This window comes from Ambystoma mexicanum, chromosome 2p (assembly GCF_040938575.1).
Source record: "Ambystoma mexicanum isolate Mex_15411 chromosome 2p, UKY_AmexF1_1, whole genome shotgun sequence".
Lineage (NCBI taxonomy): Eukaryota > Metazoa > Chordata > Amphibia > Caudata > Ambystomatidae > Ambystoma > Ambystoma mexicanum.
The window spans coordinates 726,304,699-726,326,379 of NC_090923.1; the positions used below are offsets into that span (position 1 = coordinate 726,304,699).

Below are 21,681 nucleotides of genomic sequence, written 5' to 3' on the forward strand. Positions count from 1 at the left end.
AAACAGGTCCCCGTTGATCAGAAGTATAATCGGTGGAGCTTGAGGCTTGATTGACCAAAAATATAAGAGCAAACTCTTCAAAAAAACGCAAAACGCAGTAAAGGCCCGAGAGCTACAACACAAGGACTCCCAACACTTGAACGTGTGGTAAAAATCTGAAGATGGCTGCCAGAGGAGGGGCTTAGGTAGAGGGCAGTCATTGGCTGGGGGCAGTATGACTCAGAGACCAGTGATTGGTTACTAGTAGAAAGACAGTTCAGAAACTGAAACTGATTTTTTTCTTTACCGAGGATTCCCAGCCTGACAACGGGGAATATTCATGAGCATGTGAATCCATGCCAGACCCCATGCTGGAGAAGTACCAAACAATGATGTACGAGGTCAAGGCAGGGGAGCAAGGCCCTCTCCTCCCTGCCACACCCCACTCAAAGTGATACCAGGAGCCCAGAATTCCCTCAAGCTGCACAGTCTGCCTCCTCATGCAGCTCTCCCAATCCCAGCATTCTCGCCTACATGCTAGCACTTCCTCAGTTCAATGAAAATTAGCTGCAAAAATGAAACTTAAATTTTCTAAGAAACAAAATCTATTCCTTACTTCAGTATTCTGGGTACAGCGGGTGGGGGGGGGGGGTCCCATCTATGAGGACCACAAGCACCTCCCTCCTCTAGGAACCCTTGGCAGTAGCCACAATGTTCAGGAAGGCATTGTTGGGCGAACACCACCATCTGAGATGGTACAAAGACTGGGAGCCTCACTGCTCAGCCTTCTCAGAGGAGGTGGAGGATGCATCACCCTCGATGTTCCCCAGCCAGGCTAAGAAAGACATGCTGGGGGCTGGTCGGAGTAGGTGGGAGTGGAGATAAATGGGAATGGTGATTAAGGGAGCTGAAGGAAAAGTGGCTGGGGGTGAAAGGTGGAGGAGGATAGAACAGAATAGCAAGGGAAGAGCAGATGGTAAGGGAAGCCAGGTAGATTGATTTTGCAACACTATTTTCCTTGCTTCTCCTTTTGCTGTGTACTGTTTTTTTATAGAGGGGTGCAAATGTATTTTTTCCAGAACTGGGAAGACATGTTTGCTGGATCATGGATCTGGGAAATCTGGATCGATGCCAGCGCATCTTTAGGGTGCTCCTAGACCCAAACCCAATGGAATTTAGGCCCCCCTTATCACAAACCTGGCACACCCAGATGAATATTCCTGGAGCCGGCCTGCTGCTCACCCTGCCACCAGGCCACCTTCTGCACTAGGGTTTCTGTATCTGTACCCATACAGTCCGCCTCCCACTTTTCGTCTGCACTTATCAGATATACCTTTCTGACTAACTTTCACCTGCCACTTGCTGGCTGCACTACCACAGTTTATTGTCCTTATTTATTATTTATTTACTATTTATGTTTTCTCTCCCCTGCTCTGCACTTTCCACTCACCCCCTTTCCATGCATTCCCCCCCCCATTTCCCTTTTCCATGCACTTGCGCTTGCGCTTTCTTAAATGTCACTGGGCCTAGTAAGACCACAGTTTTCTTTTTTTTTCTTTCTCTCCCTTGTTCCCCTCCCTTTTTGCCTGGTCTCTCGCTGAAACACTTGTGTCCGAGCGCTTTCATTCCACAATAGGTGATATAATCCAAAGAAATTGAAATCCAGAGTTAAGGATGTGAAAGACATAACCCAGGATTCAATAGCTCGCTTGGGAAAAGGTTGAGACAATACCAGAGACACCAACTGAGACCACAAGATTTTGTAGATCCTTGAGAAGTAATAACACAGAAACGTATCTGGAAAAAAAACAGGACGGCCAAAAAAACAGGTGGTTCATCTTCTCGAACCTAGTGGTACGAACAGTGTTGAGGTCAAGGAACTTAAAAACACCTAAATAAACTTGTGAAGCCTTATTAATGAAAAACAGGCTTGATTAAATAAAATGAGAGGTCATTCTTAACTATGAAATCAGTAAACTAATCACCAACGAAGTTGAGATCAGATGTGTTTCAGGCACTACTCAATGACTCAAGGCTGCATGGAACTTTCCTCTGATGTGTTAGGTTACAAGAGCAAATCTTTCTTCCCTCACAGCTCCAGGCACAGAGGGGAACGATGTTACCAAGCACTGCTTCTCAGCCTTTCAGGCGCTTGGCTTGCAGCCAGCTTAAGAGTCTCACTACTCCTTATTAGTCAAAGCAAACCAAGCGAACCTATCACAGAACCTCAGCACAAACTCAAAAACTTTCCTGAAATTTCAGAAGAGGCATTCGCAATGCTGGTAAAACACAGCAAGAAAGCTGGATTACCCATGGATCCCTGTCCCCGGACATCTACAAATCAATCCTCGCACAAGGAACGCCAGCAGATTACAACAGAAACCTTCTGAACCTTTCACTAGCAACAGGAACTGTACCAAAGATCTTCAAATGAGCATACATCAAACCACTTTTGAAAAACAAGTGGCGACGTAGAAGACCTCTCCAACTACAGGCCGATTTCAAACATTCCCTACCCGGCAAAACTCCTGGAAACCTACGTATATAAACTAACCCAAGAATACGTAGAAAAACACCACCTGCTAGACCAAGCTCAAGTCAGTTTCAGACCTGCAAGAGGAACGGAAACAGCATTAGTATCCATCTGGGATGACCTAAAAACTAACAGACTCAAACACAACCTCAGCCCTCATTCTACTCGACCTCTCCGCAGCCTTCGACACAGTTAGTCATGACACCCTAACCAAAAGACTAGAAGACACAGGCATAACAGACACAGCTCTACTCTGGAATAAATCATTCCTAGCAGACAGAATAGAAACTGTATGATTAAACCCTTCAAATCCACTCCAAGAGTCAACGACTGTGGAGTGCCACAAGGATCCTCACTATCACCACTGTACTTCAACATCTACCAGAGTCCGGTTATCAGAATCTTCAAAAGTACAACATTACATGCTACAACTACGCTGATGATACCCAAATCATCTACAAAATCAAACACACAAAAGCTGATCATTCAACCCTAATCGAGTGTCTAAAAGAAGTCTTCAACTGGATGACTGCCAACAACCTGAAAATCAACCCAGGAAAGCCAGAAATCATGATCATATCCAAAGACCAAGTGAACGAAACCGCCATCCCGTGGCCAACGGGAATGGGAACCGCACCACCGCCATCTAAGGTAGTAAAAAATCTGGGAGTCCTGATGGACAACACCCTAACCTTAGAACCACAAATAAATGCAACAGTGAAGAAATGTTTTTTCCTCCTCCACACGGCAAGAGGAATCCTACCTTTCCTCTCCTTCACGCACAAAACACTCACTATCGTCGCCCTCATCATGTCAAGAATCGACTATGCAAACAGCCTCTACCTCGGAATACCAGAATACCTCCTGAAGAAACTACAACGGATACAAAATACAGCAGCCAGACTACTCCTCAAACTAGCAAGAAGAAAACACATCACTCCTGCCCTAAAAACACTACACTAGATCCCAGTAAAACATCGCATCACCTTCAAAACAATGTGCATAACGCACAGGGCAATCAGTAGACAAAGAGCAGAATTCCTACAAAACAAAATAATCTACAAGCCAACAAGACTCCTCAGGTCAAGCAACAAAATCCACCTCGAACCAAAACCATACCTCAAGAAAAAAACTTGTAGGCACCTCCTTCTACCACTTAGCCGCAAAAACCTAGAACAAACAACATCCCAAAAGAAATAAGAAACACCAAAAATCACCTAAAATTTTGGAGATTACTAAAAACCTGGCTCCTCAAAACCAGACAAACTGAAAACCGGAACAGAAAGGAAAAGGGATGACTAAACTGGATTGGACACGGACAACTCCCAATACCGACAGTGGACAACTCCTATGTGAAGAAGCTCCCACGGCTCCTGGACGAAGGACGCGGGTTAGAGTGGACCACAGGCGACACTCACCGAGACGGAGTCAACAACCCACCCTAATCCCACCCAACACCCTTAGTTGCCACTATGTACCACAGCGTGGTGGAATAATCAGGATATTGGCAATCACCACACTATCTGAGATGTGGACATTGGCAGGTGCACTAGCCGTATGAGTGGGAAGGAAGACAGGTAGCGCTGCGACAGAGACTGGGGGAAGAAGGGGTCAGATGTGCAAAGGACCTTGAAGGCCGGACGGACCCAGATCAGGACAGAGGTGCAGGGGTGCTCCCGAACCCCACCTGGGGAGTTTACAGAAGACCAACGCCTCAATTCAGGATAAAGATGCCAACTAACCAATTGCACTAACAATTTCCCCCTCTGCATACACCTCTCAAACTCCAAACCAAACACAACCACAAACCTACAGCACAACAAACCGCACAAACTTCACTACATTGCAACAAAAAAAAAAAAAAAAACACACTCACACAACAGTACACCAAGGCATAAAATAATCGGTGTCGCATAGCAATTTGCTATGCAATTCTGTAGGTTTGCTTATCAAATGGACACTTGTGTAGCAAAGTTAGCCATTTAAATTGCCCTCTTCAGTGAAGGCACAGCTCGCCCTACATTCCTCTCTTACCCTCAGTGCACTTTTCACTCTTTTTTTTCTGTTCACTACAAGTGCTAATGGAGAGAAAGTGCAGCAGTAATCGTCCCCTCCACTCTTGAGTGCCAAAGGCATGTGTGGGTGTGCTACGCAGAAATGTCTTTCAAATAATTGCAATCCAGACGTATATCCTGTCTGGCAAAAAGATGTGTCAACTTTATATTTTTTTAAAAGATAGTCGTGCAATGCCATTCCTAAAATGTAAGTTGTTACATAATGCGTAATTACAGTATTGATACTGTAAAACACTGCGTCATCTCCATGCTTAACAGTAATGTTTAGGTTAGTGTATCTAAATATAGTGCCAACTAGATTTCATTATGTTGGGAAAGATGCATCATATTGACGAGTGAACACTTTTGAAAATGTACATGATCAAATGCTTTTGATGACCAACCTTGCAACTGGTGCTCAACCCATGAGAGAACCCATACTCATTGACATTCTATATTATTACCCTGTTGCTTTATACCAAGTACCCTAAACGTGAGATGACCACAAAGTACAATATTCCACTAGTTTGCCCAGTTCTCTGCCTGCTATGCAATCCACTCTGTTTAGTCTCTTTCTTACCTCTTACATAATGAATACACAAAGCGAACTAGATGCTTATGCAAAGTAGTAATCAGTAGTTCCATCCAGTCTGTACATCTACAGATGTACTGCAATACCAAACACTGTATATTACCACCGGTGGGAGACAACTGGCCAAACTGTTTTTAGAGCCTTTTTTATCATAGCGATTTGTGTCCTTTCATGCAGCCAACCTTTTACATTTTACAGACTCATCTATGGCTTGCAAAGTCTTTTTGCCCACTCGCATAGCTGAGTAGATTTTTTGAAGGGCAAGTGCATTTACAAGAGACGTTTTAAACTTATTTAACATTTACTTTGTTTGCAGTAAATATCAAATAAAAGTTTTCACTGTGCATGGCTGGCCTCTGGGGGCAGCAGTGTGCCAAACAAATTGGATTTGTAGTAACATGCACCATTTGACAGAAATCGCATTTTAAATTGGTTGTCCTCCGTTCTTATGGGTCGAGTGCATTTCTCTTAGGCTGAATAGGTAAACTAATTTCCCCGACCTATAGGTCTAGCTGAAATTTAAAGAAATGGCAAGGTCTGACTCCTCTCACTAATGTCTTATTTTAGCTGTACTGTTGCTCATTTCATGTTTTGAGTACAAATAACATCTTGTGACATTAATATTAGTAGAATGGGTCTGCTTGCTAATCAAAAAACATTTAATTAGCAAACTTTGCTAATCAATTTTTTTAAAACTAATTTATGCCTTGGTACACGACGACTACCGGCCGCAAACACCCCAGGCCCAGCCAACAGACCCACCGGGCTGAGGCCGCCAACAGCACATCACTGCTCTCTTGCACTTTACCAGCTTCATCCCACTAACCACCCCCTCCCTTCCTCTTTCAGAGCCGCCAGGGAACCACTCGGTTGGTGATGGTGGGCGGTACAAATGTCCTTTAACATTAACAAATGAAAACCATCACTTACACTTCCAAACGTATGTAGATGGTGTGCAAGTTCACCTTACGATTAAACAACCCCTGAAAACAATGCACTAGAAGGCAGTATTACAGCATGCTTTAAACACATCTTTCCCTCAATCCCCAAAAAATAATCACGTCTAAGCCCAGATAAAACACCTGTTTATTGGTGCTACCATGAACAAAAAAAATAGCTTTTCAATGGAGGCAAATGGTATTATGAAATTGAACACCAGTATAACAAACAATGTAAGGTTCTCACCTTATGGAGACCCAATCTGAGCCTTAACACTTGAAATAAATACAACAAATCATCTATTCAACCTCTCCCGTTATTAGCAACTACCTGCACCACACTGCCCCTACTGACCGAATTCCAACCCTCCCTCCCCGGACCACCTAAAACACACCTCCCTAAAACCTACTAACCCAACCTAAAATGTTCTACTCCGATATCCCAACCTCCATCATTAAATGATACGCTCAATGCATTCCTCTGCATTATTAATACCTCCCTCACTGAAGGGTCAATACTGGGCCCCCTCAAGTTTAATCTTTTTGAGAGAAAAAAAAAACAGTGACAGACGACCTGGCCATCTACCGCCCCCATTATGCACCTCCCGTTTATTGGCTAAATCTTGGAAAAAAGTTGCTGCTATACAACCACTTGCCAGAATCGAACTACAACTTCTGCACCAAGTGCAGCAATAACTCATCCACCATCCAGGTGGTGGACGAGGACATCCAAATCACACTACCTCATCCTCTTTGACCTGACTGCTCCATTCAACAAAGTTAACCACCTCATTCTCCTTGCGGACCGGATGGACTTCAATGGCACTGCCTGAACCGGTTTACCTTCTACCTTTTGGGCAGAAACCAGGCAGTTCAGGTTAACATGTTGCGTTCAAACAGACTCCTAGTCTTCTGCCGAGTCCCCCAGGCTCCAAAGGTTCCATGCTCTCACCACTCCTCTCATTACCCGGAGCCTCTGGGCACCCGCCTCAAATATTCTACTATAGCCATCCACCAATACACAAATGATAGGACATCTGTTGTCTCTACGATTACCTAGCCATTATCCAGTCCAGGATGTCAATTGTCTACCTCAAACTTAAACCATCCAATACTGAATTTGTCCTCATTGGTCCCCCACGCCGACCAACAACTCATCCAACAATGGCTCAATAATATGCACCTAGAAGAATTTGATACGCAACTCTTGGATTCAGCAACATCCTTAAGCTTAACCATCGACAGTAGCCTGTCCTCCAAGAAAAACATAGCCAAGATGGTCCAAACCGACTAGCTCCAAAGATCCACTTTCATCCCGCTGCAGGAGTCTGGCGATCGTGCAGTCCCTTGTGGTCTCGCATATCGTTGGAGGAAAACATCCTGCTGAAGGGGCTCCCAGCCACTCACCTTGCTCCCATAAAAGCAGTCTACCACACCACACCTCACCTCATTACGGGTGTGCAGGATAACCAGTATCCTACGCGAACTACACTGGCTTCTCCAGGCCATATACTGTTCAAGACTGCATGTATCATGTACAAAGCAATCACTAGAAGAATACCAGCGTACCTGGTGGCTAAGTTCCACATATCTGGTGGTAAAGGCACTTTGCGCAGCAAATCAACAGTCTTGAATCACAATGTGACTGAAAAGAGTGGAACCGCAAAACCTGCAAACAATACTTGTTAGGAACCCACCCTCGAAAACTCGATCACTATATCAGCTTGGAATGCCCTGCCCGTATAAATCCCCAATTCTGCAAAGCTCTATTTTTCAACAATGCATTCCAGTGGACGCCGACACTGCAATTCACAGTACTGTACTACTGTCAGACGACGCCACCCCAAACGCTGGCTAGCCACACCCAGTACAGCGCTCCGCGGCCATCAAACTAAGTACACTTTTAAAACAATCAAAAAATAATAATAAACAATTCTCAAAGTCACCAAAGGCAGTGGCCACTTGTCCAGGTGTACTATTACACTGAACAAACAACAGCAGTGGCGCAGTCCTGTTGAGACTACTGCCACACAGTCTACCGACTACTACAAAGACTGAAATACAAAAGCCTCAACTAACCTACAACCAAGGGGCTGGGGGTCTATCCAAAAGAGAAAAAAAGACGTCACACTCCGAGAGCTCCCACACAAAATCCAAGGGCTCAATGTATCCAATTTAGGGTCCTATATACAATGTGTAATGCCTACACGGGCAATCGTAAACTACCTTCAAAATCCAGAGCCATACAGAACCGAACATCTAGAACAACAGACAGACGTGTTTGACAAGTCTGATTTAAAAGGTCCAAGTAGTGAGGAAAACCAGACACGTTGCAGAGACCAGTCAAATGGGAAGCTCAGCCCACTACTGAAGTCTCTACTAAACCTGCAGATAGAGAAACTAAAAAGGTTCCCCCAACCAATCTCAAATATATGCTGCACTGAATGCTGTGCATATCACCCAACCAAACAAATACAATCGAATTTGGGAAGACTGGCAACTAAATCAATTCCATAAAACAGCCAACAAACACTACTCCCTAGGATTACCCTCCAAATCATTTTAGGAGAGACATGTTGCTTCATCTAACCCTCCTCTACACAGTCCAACAAGCAATCCTGACACACATACAGTATAGCAAGCCCAGCCTTAATGAAGAGTGACATTTGAATTCCAATCACAATAGCTGTGCAGCAAATTAGTAGGCGGGCAAGGGAAGAGGACAACCCTGGGGTGGTGGGGGGGGGTTGTGATTGGTCAGGGAAACCACCCACTTAGGGACTATTAAGATGGACCATTGCAGAAATAAAATGTTAAAACATGTTTGGAATCACTGTGAATTAATTTAGAAGAGCAGTAGTTCATAGCATGTTGAGCTTGTGATGCACTTGAGGCAGCCCAATTAAAAAATTGTGGCCTCCCTAGTACTTTCCAGAAAACTATAAAAAATAAAAACTACCCCACAATGTCACAGGGACCTTCTAAAATCTTTTAGTAGCGTAAATACTTGCTTATACATTGTAATGCAATGAAGAGGACTTGGTGGTGAAAGCTTTGTGGGCTATCAACCCAAAAAAATAAACAGGAGCACATTCTATTCGAAAACATTTCAAATTGACGACCGATTGCCAAATCAGACACACATGGGCACTGTTACAGCTCCTACCATCTTGCCTGGTTAATGAGACGTTACTTTTGAAAATGCAATCCAATAATTTGACTAGGCAGTAAACGATGCCAATTGCTTTGTATTGTACATGGTAAGTATTCCACCTTCAAAGCGCCTGGTTAACACCGTGGATCCAGATCTTGTTTCTAACTACATGTAGTCACGTTAAACCTTGGGCAGGACGGACGCCAGTTAACTCGTTCACCATGTGCACCAAAACGGATCCCACCCGTGTGCGTGGGAGTGGAGACCAAAGGCACAGTTGGAGGTTAAAGCTAGTAGTGCTTGGGGCATGGAGTAGTCAAATTAGAGGGCTGGACTGAGGACACTGGAAAAATAGTTCGCCCAGATATTTTCACCTAACCAGATAGATGCCAAGACTTGAGGCTACCTTTCTTAGTGTAGAAGCTGTGCCCAAGTCTGCCAGTCCAGTGTCACTTCTCCTCTTAAGCGGTTTCCTCCTCTCTGAACCCAAAAGGTAGTGCGATTGATCCAGCATGTATACTCCAGACAAAAAAAGCAATACCTTCACCATCCTGTGCCCCCCACGATATTGCGCCACCCTTGAACTATTCGTGCAACAAGGAACTCGCACCCGATAGCGTGTGTTCCCCCCTCCCCCCGCCTACCTCCCCCCATCCTGACATGTCAGTTTCCAGCCGTAAGTGTAGCCTGCATGGCTATGCCCTACTATGTGATGTGCCGGATTATCCTACTCCCTATAATGTAAAAAAACCTGATCACTCGAGCAGTGCATGCCAATATCCAGAATCATCACTGGATTCTGTCCATCCAAGGTGTTCAAGCGATGCATTCCCACCCCCAATATGTGGCAGACACCCCACCACTCCCTTATGCTCTCACGGGTGACATGCCCGAGCTCCCCATCCCAAGCAGTTATAAGGGAGCAGTCCACTCGTCGGCCTCTGGTGGTGGGGTAACACTTCTCTGCCCCCACCTCCTATGGTTAGTGTCGTTATGTACAGTAGGGCCTCTTTACCAGAGTCCTCTTTGCCCCCCCTCTCCTCATCAAGGGGGTGGGGCCGGCTATAAAGCCGAGGAGGGCTCTTAAGCCTACCTCCCTGCCCCCCTCTCCCCTTCAGTGTTCCGCGCTCTTTCGCACTCACCGTAGTGTGTCTGAGCGGCGGCAGCAGCGCGGGGTCTCCCGGGCCTCCGTGCACGGGCTGCAAGGACCCCGGCGGCAGAGTCTGGGCTGACCTAGACTGCGCCTGTTTCGAGAATGCACAAAGACTAAGAGGGGGCGGGGGCATATTGCCGAGGCAAACGGTAGGTACTAGGTAGCAAGAAAGAAGAAACGATTAGTTGAGGAAACACCGAATTGGGGGACAGGTACGGCGGTGAGAGCTGGAGCAAACCACCGAAAATGGCAAGACACCGACTGGAGAAAGACTCAGTTGACGGAAACGCCAGTAAAAGGGTGGGATAGCGAATAGTAGACTAAAACGTGGGGACATTGCGGAGATGAGATGCGGAAAGATTGAAAACAGTCGGACAGAGGCTGGCGCGCGCTACTTTGACTTTCCAATGAGCCGTCCTTCGACAAAGGGTCACATTGAGGTGAGGGCATATACAAGGTACGTAAGCGAGAAGACGTATGCAATTTAAAGACTGCTCAAACTGGCTGTCTGAAGCGCATACGAGCCGAAGCCATTGGGGTGTGGGTTAACAGATTCAGGGTGGAAACACACGGCAAGCATAACTGGAGTGGTTCGAAACGCAACCGTGCAAGCCGAGGGAAGAGCAAATGCTTCAACAACCACGCAGCGAAGAACACCGGGACACAGATTGGTCGTGCGCACAGAAGAGACCGATGGGAGGAGGGCCAAAAGCAGAGAAACCGGAATAACTAACGACTGCTCGTTCTTCAGCAATGTCACTTTCTAAGTTTATCATGTTGTCGTTTTGGGGGTTAAACGTATACAAACGTGTAACTGCCCTCACAGATGTTAAAGGGATGAGTCTAATTGTTCATCTGGACACCTCCGAGTTCACCTTCCACCCGTAATGGGGGTCAGTTTTCTAAATGTCTTTAGACGTGAAGCAATGAAGAAATGGTCTCGACTAATAATATCAATTGTGAATGATTATATAATTTGAATGAATGGTTGTGCAGGTATCTAGCAGTCTTTAATAAGTAGTTGGAAGCCCGCGTGTATGTATATGCAATGTATTTTTTGGCCGCAGTGACGTATTCCGCAAAAAGACGCATTTCTGTATTTTAAAAAAAATGTATTACTGGTCATTTGTATGGCGCCTATACAAGTGTTCCAGGCGCCACAAGACAACGGGGCGGGTGGGGACAGAGGAGGAAAAACATGCCTCTCCAATTACAGGTTTAGGAACCCTTCTACTTCTTTGGTCAAACAATGCTTTCCATTTCTTTTTTGGGATTGTAGGGCCACGATAGCATTATCACGATTCTTTAGATAGCTCAACTAGAGGTCTTGAAGCACCCATTTGATGCACTTCTAGAAACGTAGCTGTATGGGTAATCTTACGCAATGTTGTGGCCACGGTTTCAATCAGTATTGCAAAACACACAAAAAACAATGCTTTGGCAATTACACTGTACTTCTTTGCATGCTACCCACTCGCACCTCCCATATATTCCAACTGCATCACCTCCCAACTTTACAAGGGGTAAATTATACAACGTTGGCGGGACGAACCGTACACATGAAAAACTACACATACACACAAGGGTGACCCGATTTTTAATATAGACAAACAAGTACTGCCACAGGGACAAATAAAGTAGGACTACTAACCCTGGGCACCCTACCCCAAAGCACCAATCCTTCCCACACCCAGGATCCCACAGCATTTCCAACACTGCTCCTGCATATACATTGTGCAGTTTTTACTGTAAATAAGCATTGTAATTACAAAGGAGCTTTTGCTTTTATTGCCATTTCAGGTTTCACCATATGCATTTCCTAACCATGTGGTTCAATCGGTTGTTGCTTCAAAGATCAGGGGTGCAAGCCCATCCTACGATGGCAGAGATTCGACTTAGATACTGCAAAATTCTGAAACTTATTTGGTTTATAAATTGTTGCCGATTGTGAATATTTAATAGTTTCCTTCAGTTATGCTAGTCCATCTCAGTGGCCACCTTCTCTTTCCCTAAAAACCAGGATAGGGTTTTTAAATTAAAAAAGAATCCAGGGAAGTCCAGGCAAAAATCTGTACGTCTGGTCGCCCTAAATTTCCACGCGCAAATGAGGCCTCCATGCTAATTTATGTCTATCAAGCATGGTTATGTTAATGCCCATTTAAAAATACGTGCCAAACGTTCTGCAATGTATAAGTAACATGGTGTCTTGCTCGGCAATGTACAAGAAAACAGTGACGTAGAAGGACCATGCATGTCTGTGGTAAAATGTGCTTAGTGGCCAGTGAGGCGTTAAAGCAAGCTCTGGGGAGAAAAGGACATGCATGGTTGTCTTACTTTTGACTTACCTGTTGATCATCCAGCAGGTAGGAAAGTGGTTTACAAGAGTTACTCGCTTAACCTGTATCCAGAGTCAACCATTCCCTCTTCAATTTGCCAGTCTTACTAAAGCAATAGAACCAGCCATAGTGAAGTGGGGGCTTTAATGTAGCCCGGTAATGCTCCCCCGCCAGCGGTTCTATTGCCATTAGTAACCCTGCATGTTGTACCAGGGGTACCAATGGCATTTCTTCCGAGTTGTGAAACCGTTTCGCAACTCGAGAAAAAACCCCATAGCAAATGGCCACCATGGAATGGGGTGAAGAGAATACACATAGTGTCTCTTTCCATGGTGGCTGGGGAAAAAAGCAAAAGGAACTCTGCACGACTCGGTGCTCCGAACGGAATGTAGCAGGTGAGTCTTTCCCAGGCCGGGTACTGACCCGGCAATGGCCAATCGAGTCGTTTATAACCATTTGTCCCTCACTCGTTACTAATATACCTTATGCAAACACAGTGCCACAAGTTACCCCAATCAGGAGTTTGGAGTGGGCCTACATCACAATACCCAAAGGGCCATTCAGACCAACATGCTATTGTAGGCCCGTTTTTCTATTAGAAGGTGAACTTAATTTTTTGCCTGAAGTGGGCCAGTTTGATAGGTTACTGCACTGTGAAGCTGGTAGTTTGGATCAGTGTACATGAACAAACATATTTTTAAATATACCATTTGTAGCAAATTGTAACCAAAACTCCCATTGGGTAGTTCGCAAATAGTCTGTCCAAAGTAATCAAGTGCCATTGTAATTATTTGTAAAGCGTGTATACACTTGTAAGCATTTCAATGCGGGAAGTCAACAAGGGGATATAGTAGTCATTCTTAGGCCTTGAAGATTCCGAATGTTCTAAATATTCGCCATTGTGGCCCACTTTTTCATTAGTGCCGTGGGCGATTTTATGTCTGACTCTGCAGTTTGGTGTCAAGCTCCCTGTCGGGACCGCATCCCCCTGCCTCAAGCTGGGCTGGAAAGTAATGGTTGCAAAGTTTCAGACCGCCCCACCAGCAGCATACCATCAATTAGCACGCAGGGTGGGTGAGCCAACCAATAGGGTTGCTCGCATTGCAGGCTGAATCTCATGACCTCAGCCAGTGTTCCAAGCAGCCTCGTGGCTGCTTCCCCACCCCGCTGCCACTTATATGAGTGTGGCGGTGTCACTACTGCCGCTCCATGTCCCTGCTTGCTGCCATGGAACTGGAAGAGTGGCTCCGCCTGGAGCCCCGCCTTCCAGCTCCACATCGGCCATCTTGAGCAAGTACTTTGTTTGAAAGAACGGTGCGTTCCAACAAAATACATTGCTGTTAGTACCCTGGGTTTCCAGATTGCAAACCCAGGGTGCTAATAACAATGAGATCCAATCCGGCCCAGGTCTTATTGCCTAAATATATATCATGACTGGCAGCGACAGAGCAGGATTTCAGTGATCACACAAGAGAGCCCCAGAAGGTGTTGAAGAAGAGACTATATGAATCCCCTGTAAATGAGGGTGTAGCATCTGTGTGGAAGATGTCCCCCTCACTTATCACATTCTGAAAACTTTTTAAATGTTTGAGCAGTCGTTTTACTGTTATAAAACATGATGGGCTTTTGAGATGTCCAACTTAAGGAGCCTGTTAACTTTATGCATGTTGTGATGTGGCTGGAGATTAGATACCAAACAAGGATTGTCTAAAGAGACAAAACAAGCTCTAGTGTGGCTTCTTGCTTGAAGGAAATGTTGGCTTTCTTCTTCCCAGCATACTGCAGACTACGTGCGTACCCCGATGTGTGGTGAAGCGTGGAAAACACAATGGGAGGAGGGACGGCATAGCAGTGGCCAGGCAGCTATTGAATAATCGCGAAAAATGGAAAAGGGGACACTTCGGAGGGGTTAGCGTACGTGAAGAGCATTTTTTTGGTGCTAATGCACCCAAAATAAAATACAGTGGCCCATGGGTCAGAAGAATTACCTGGCATGATCACCCACTGCACCCCAAAAACAGTGTCCTCCTAGGGTTGATTACATAGATTCCATTGCTCTGACCACCCTGCATCAGGGATCGAAATTGTTGGGAGCTATTTTATTTGTTTTAGTTCAAAAGAACTTTTACAAAAATATAATAGAACTACTATTTCTGTATCAATTATTCCACATTTATGAATTATTTAGTATAAAACACAGGTAAAACATCAATCCATAATCACTCATACCAAATTACCAATTCTTATTAACAATTTCTAAAGTTCATGATTGCTGGCAGATTTACATACAAGAACAAATCAATAAATATCCAATTAATAAAAGTCCAATTCATACCAAACAAATGGACAAACAAGACCAGATCGTCTTCTCCTGCATACTATATACCTTAACACCGTACATTCCTAGAAATGTGTTTATTTGTCGTCATAATCAGAAAAAAGCAAAAAGTGCGGATACTGGGTCAGTATTCATACAATAATCCCAAAAGGGAGACGTCTTAATAGAGTCATAGCGGCTCACAAACTGGCCCAGAATACACATACGTTGTTCCCAGCTTTGGACACTGTAAAAACATGTTGGGCGGTTTCTTGCTTGCCCTGAAAACCACATTCGAGAAATTAATTGCTACGATCACATCCTATTAGTGATAGGATCATCTTTAAAATTGTTACATTAAGCTTCAAATGTTTAAACAATGCAGCCCTCCATACCTTAGGAAAATAATAATAAGAAAAACCTCTGCTCGACCAACCAGGACAGCCAACTCCTTTTGCCTCCAAATACCGCCTAAAAAAAAAAAAACAGGTAATAGCTTCCCTGTACAAGCAACTCAGCATTGGAACGCACTACCAGTTGAACTAAGAAGCGACCAGCCATACAACAGTTTTAGACACAACACCCGCACCTGGCTAAGACGCAACAACCTTTAGCCCCATGATGCATCCCTATGCCAGGTCCTCGCCCTACCTAGTAATTCCTGCTACTGCGTAACTGTGCCCATGATGATCCCAGGCACCTGCCCATACCCTACATACAAACAACTGTTCATAATGTTTAGACTGTACATAATGTATGTAAATAACCAATTTATAACCTGCAAACTGTAACTATGCTCTAAGTATTCTTGATATGCTGTGCGCCCAGCTACCCAAGGGTTTCGGGCACCCTACAAATAATAAACAAACTATACCATCTTGTGTTTGGCACCCTGTAAGGCAAGCAGTAGGAGTTGGTTTGTGCGGGCTAAGCATTAAATCCCAAACAGTAGGACTACTGAAGAGATCTGTGGTTTGAGATAAGTATGTGCCACATACATTTAATGCTGCAATGTGTACATAACTCAATCCAATCCCACTCTGACTTATTTTTATAGATTTACTTCAGGGTTTCAAAGCCTGTGCCCCGCTCAAAATCAGGAAGCCAGCCTATACATGTAAAATATTCTGCATGAAGTTTCTCAAAACCAGGGTTTCTACACTTCTTTGTAAATTCAAGATCAGCGGTGTTAGCCAGCAGAGACAACAGTGGACATTTAATATATAAAGTAGTCCCCTACGAATACGGGCCTGGAGACCAGGACCAACTCCAGAAGCAAATATGCCATTGGGGGACATTTAATATTGTCCTCCAAAAATGATCCTCAGTACATTGAGCCAATTGAGCTCCCTCATGGCCAATGCTTCCAATCCATACAGTATGGTAGGACAGAAGCTTTGCAAATCTAGCTTACGTATACCATTAATGGAATATCCCACAGATTCCATAGCAAATCTGTTTATAAATAACCTAAGTTGTCAAGCTTTGCATTTTTTAGCTGGCTAGGATATATTCGTAGCTACACCTGGCCGCCAAATCAGGGCCTAAATACGAATAGCTATCTACATAGTCAATGTTACCCAATTTAGTTTCCAATACCACCCGACTAATATTTTGGCCAGTAGCAGCCATGGCTTTGGACACATTTACCCACACTTGACCGTGCGATCCATTAAAATTAAAGTCATCCGCGTAAAGTATACCAGAGATAGACCCGGCTTCTAGCCCAGGAGAGCCTGGTTAACATGACACCAACAGCTACCAGTAGCTACTTTTCTCATTCTACACCTCCCTCCTTGCCCCTCTCATCTCCTCATTTGGCATCTCTCATCATTTCTATGCCGACGACACACAGCTCTTTCTTTCCTTCTCTTCCTTCTCTCCTGATCTCCACCTTAAACTTTCCTCCTTTCTTACTGCTATTAAAAACTGGATGTCTTCTCGCTTTCTTTCCCTCAACTCTGACAATACTGAAGTAGTTTTCTTCCCTTCCCCCTCCCTCTCCCTCTCCTCTTCCTTTCATTCATTTTCTTCCCTCTAATCTCACTTTCTCCCCTCACGCTCGCAATTTAGGCTTCCACTTCGACTCTTCTCTCACCTTTTCCCACCACATCTCACTCACCTCTCATGCCTGTCGCTACCACCTCTATAATATTTGCAAAAGTCGCCCCTCCCTTACTTTCCATGCTACTAAACTTTTAATCTCCTCCCTCATCTTTTCTCGCCTCTTCTACTGCTCCTCCTTACTTGTTGGTCTACCTTCTTCACATCTTGCCCCCCCCTCAAATCTATCTATCACTTTGCCATCTGTACCCTCTGTCTCCTCTCCCCTTCCTTATCCTCCATTGGCTGGCTCCCCTTTCACTCTCAACTTAAATTTCATTTTCTCTGCCTAGTCTTCAAATCTCTCCATGATCTTGCTCCCCTTTATCTCGCTTCCTTTCTCTTTCTACACTCCCTCCGTTCCGCTGACCACTTCCTCCTCACTGTTCCTCCCTCCCCTTGTGCCTCCTCCCGTTTCTGCTCCTTCCAACTCCTGCCCCCCCCCCCCACTGGAACTCCTTACCTCTCAATCCACTCTATTCCTACCTTTTCCTCCTTCCGCACGTCCCTTAAATCCCTCTTTCTCCATTCCCCGCCATGATACCCCTCCCTCTTCTTGCTCCCCCTCTTCAACCTCTCCCTTCTTTTCCCCCACCCCATCCCTCCTTGCCTCCTCCTCCTGCTACCCTCTCCTTCCTAGCTCTCCTCCACTTTTCTCCCCCTTCCCTCTGTCAAATTGATCTACATACTGTTTTGTTGACTGATTAATAATTGTAATTTGCTTCTTTGTTACTGTAATTGTTATATTAAATGTATCCTATTGTTGTTAATGTGCAGCGCTTTGGTATAAAGCACTATATAAGCCTAACAAATACAATACTTTCGGCTCCCTACAGCAATTTGCGCCATGTAAACTTTCCAATGCAACATGAAATTTCTGTACTTGAGAATTTGTATGCATGTGTAGGAATGTGTAAAACAAATTAGATCATATAATAGACAAAAGTTTGCACCTCAAGTGGAAGACTTGTGGCATGCTATGTAGTAGCTCCTGGTTTCCCAGAGGTAACTCTTGCCTACTGGGTGATGACCGATACCCAGGAGCTAGTTTGAGCTCCTAGTCATGAAATCTTATTTTCGACCCCTGCATCATTACTGATTGTTGACATGGTCTGCCCCGTGAAACTTCTACTCAGACCTAAAGAAGAAAACGGTGCCAAACCAGGTTTACCAAGGATGCACCATTGCCTGCTGACACCAAACTAAAAGGGAATCGCAGAAGCCCTTGCTTATTGCACCCCCAATGTGCGAACCACCTCAAATTTAATGTAGGGCTATGAGCGTCATTGCCTCTGGCATCACTTTAAGCCACTGTTGTAGGTCATTAAAGTTGGGCAAGTGTGGACATGCTGAGGGGCCTAACCTTTAAATGGGGTCCACTTTCTAGTTTGCTTTCAAACTTTGGGCCTCATTACATGTTCTGCGGTGCAGTAAAAAAAAGTGTTAATTCTGAATTACCACACTGCTAAAAATCCGAGCTTGAAGAAAAGGAGTATTAACCAGCAGCAAAATGCTGGCAAACACAAAACAGTGGCCTATTTTCTTTCTTCCTGGTTGCGGTACATCTGGCAAAAAGCCAGACCTAAAAAACAAAATGGGGATTTACACTCCCATACCACCACTTGTAATCCTGTGCTAACGACATGTGACCGAGTGAATATATATATATATATATATATATATATATATATATATTTGTGAAAGTATGTTTGTATGTTAGGGGTTGGCTTCAACCCCTTAACAGTTGGTGGGCTGAAATGTTGGCCCACGTTTGGCATACCAGTCTGGCATGTACTCTAGATAGTGAAATTTGGCCAACCCCACCCATTCGCCCTGTGATGTCAGTATAGGTGATTTTGGGATACTGCCCCACAACAGTTGGTTGAAATTCTGGCCATAGGTCGGCATAAGAGTCTGGCGTGCACTCACGATAGTGAAATTTGGAAAATAGTGAAAATATCATTTTAGGCCATTTCAGGAGAAAGATTTTGCAATTTTCCAAAAACAAACAGTTAGGACACAATATAACATACACAAGACTATAGCAGGTGCCTAAGTGCATGTCAGCTACAGACCCGGGCGAGGGAGGGGGGGGGGGGGGCGTTACCACTAGTGTAACAGTAAATTAATTTGGTGGCAAATTGGCAGATGTTACTTACATACTCGTCGTAATGGAGCCCTTTGTTTTGTTGTCATGACAGACTAGAGCAATGGGGGGATTAAAGGCTTAATTAAATGAAGGCCATTGAGAATTTAACTTTTTTTGGGGGCGAATGGCACATTTTCCTGAGCAGCAGGGGTGTTTTTTGTGTAGCTGCAGTTTCTCATGGAGTCAAATAGAATCCATTTTCCAGATGACGGGAATTGGGGTACCTTAATGTGCCGAGGGGTGAAGAGTCTATCGTACAGTTCCATTAGGGTCACACAGGTACACCAGGTAGATAAAATGGGGACAACACCCTAGCTTGCTCCTTCGCGAACTGCCACTGAAAGAATACACGTGAAGCACCCATTCGACATTCCAGCCCAAAGCCCAGAAACAAACGGCAATGGAAAACACCACACCATTGAACACAGGCCTGAAATAATATCCCATCCCCCGTTAGGATTGATTTTCTATACTCTGGTAGACAGATTTATAGAATACCAACCTAGTTTAGGGACAATCCTGGGAGCTGTAGCCAAACTAGTTCAAGGTAGCAAAGCGAGTGGTTAAGGCTAGGCCTCAGGAGGGGTGAGCCTGGGAAAGGGTTCTCAATGTCAAGGAATACACTTGGACAATAAAAAAAATAAAGAGATTTATTTGTGGCCATTTAGCATGTAATATCAGACAAAACTAAATAAAAGATACATATAATACATCACTGGAGTAGGGCAGAATACATAACAAACCCCCTGAAAAACAAGATAAGTATTAGTATGCAGCACTACAGGTTCACAGAGATACAACACTAATTTTAGAAGTCCATCCCTAAGTTGCATGGGGCCTTGTGCCCCAAAGTTCCACAGTTTTGTGAGACGGGAAAATGTTAGTGGAGGGCTTCTGGGTGCCATTGGAGAGCTCTAATGTGTAGAGGACAAGTTATCCTAGCTAATAAGTGTCCCCCAACTTTCAGAATTTTTGCACAAGCAAACAATGACAAAGCCAAACAAGTTTCTAAAAGTGACCAAACTTTTAAAAAGGGAGTTAGGGGTTCATGTAAGTACTGTTACAACTCACGCCCGTAGTCAGATTCTTCTTAGGACTTGGCAGGTCTTCTGAAGAGAGTCCAGGGTCTTCTGAAGAGAGTCCAGGGTCACTTTCTACCTCCAGCTCTGGTCCTTGATGCTGAGGGGTTGCTGGTTCGAGCACTTTTCAAGTCGGTGACAAATGCTGGTGCAAGGTCTTCAGGATGGAGAATGCATAAGAACTCTATGCAGGGCCCCTCAGCACAGGACTGGATGCAGGAAAGCTGTTTTGGAAGACCCGACTGATGCAAGTCAACGGGGGGGGGGGGGGAAAGCCACTTGTCGCAGTTAGACGTCGACTCCTATCTCAGGTCCCATTGATGCTGGAACCACACAATTTGGCAGCGATGAGTCTTGTAGCACGGTAGTCCAAACTCTGAGCTGGGCAGCCACTGGGTGATCCAGAGGCTCTTCTTCGCAGGACTACGAAAATGAATGTTCCCTACACTTCAAGGGTTGAAGCTCCTTCGCTGGACTTCTGTAGATCACCTAAAAGACAGGGTTCTTGCAGGACAGCAGCAGAAGTTGGTTGCTAGGCCTTCTTCCAATGGGTCCATGTCTCCTTATAAGTCTTGCAGCTGGACAGGATACTTGGCTCTTTCAAGTTATCTCTGGAACGGGTGCAGGGGTCCTCTTCTCATGCAAAAAGCAAGTAAGAGCCGAAACTCCCACTAGCCAATCTAAGACCTGTTAGGCCATGTTTGGACACTTGCTTCAGTAGATAGCCAAAAGGCAGTAAGGCTAAAGTAAAATACACCAAAAAGTAACTGCTGCCATCAGCTTGACCCTTACAAACGCCTAAAGTAACCAAAAATCCTTTGAGTGTTTGTCTAGGACAAAACAAAAAGTGTACCCCATTGTAAGATGCATTGTACAATGATAAAAAGTTACCAAAAGTGAGGGAACCAATGCTGGCTAGTGCTGAGCGCCTGAAGGATATGTCTTTTTCCCCATGACAAATAAGCAAAAGCCAGTGTAGTGAAGCTGAAGGCTTCACTGCATTGTAAAAAGTTCAAGTCAGATTAAAAAATAAAAGCAAAACGTTTGGAGGGTCCATAAAAATGGAGGGAAAGGTGCTGTAAAGAGAAATCTTTCCTAACACTGCCTCAACCACAATGAGGGAAACTCACAACATTAGAAACCAAAACAAAAGCCAACCACCAACTCACAGGAGGCACACACCCAATGCACCTTCTTGGACATCATGCCTGGTCAAAATCAAAGAAAGTTACACAGAGCATGTGATGGGGAATTTGGAACCTTGTGCAGTCCAATCAGAATGTGGACAGATGCA

The 21,681-nt window shown here is 44.6% G+C and overlaps 1 protein-coding gene across 9 annotated transcripts in view; it reads right to left on the reverse strand.

The window, feature by feature from the left end:
* BICRA (BRD4 interacting chromatin remodeling complex associated protein) overlaps positions 1–21,681 on the reverse strand; it is a 1,420,469-nt gene that overhangs the window by 1,262,455 nt on the left and 136,333 nt on the right. For 2 of the 9 annotated variants that reach the window (XM_069644336.1, XM_069644330.1), the window contains exon 1: positions 10,393–10,462. The exons of the other annotated variants lie outside the window; for them this stretch is intronic. The gene's annotated coding sequence lies outside the window, so the exon portion shown is untranslated. Of the gene's footprint in view, positions 1–10,392; positions 10,463–21,681 lie in introns of those variants that run through there. 9 annotated transcript variants of the gene reach the window in all.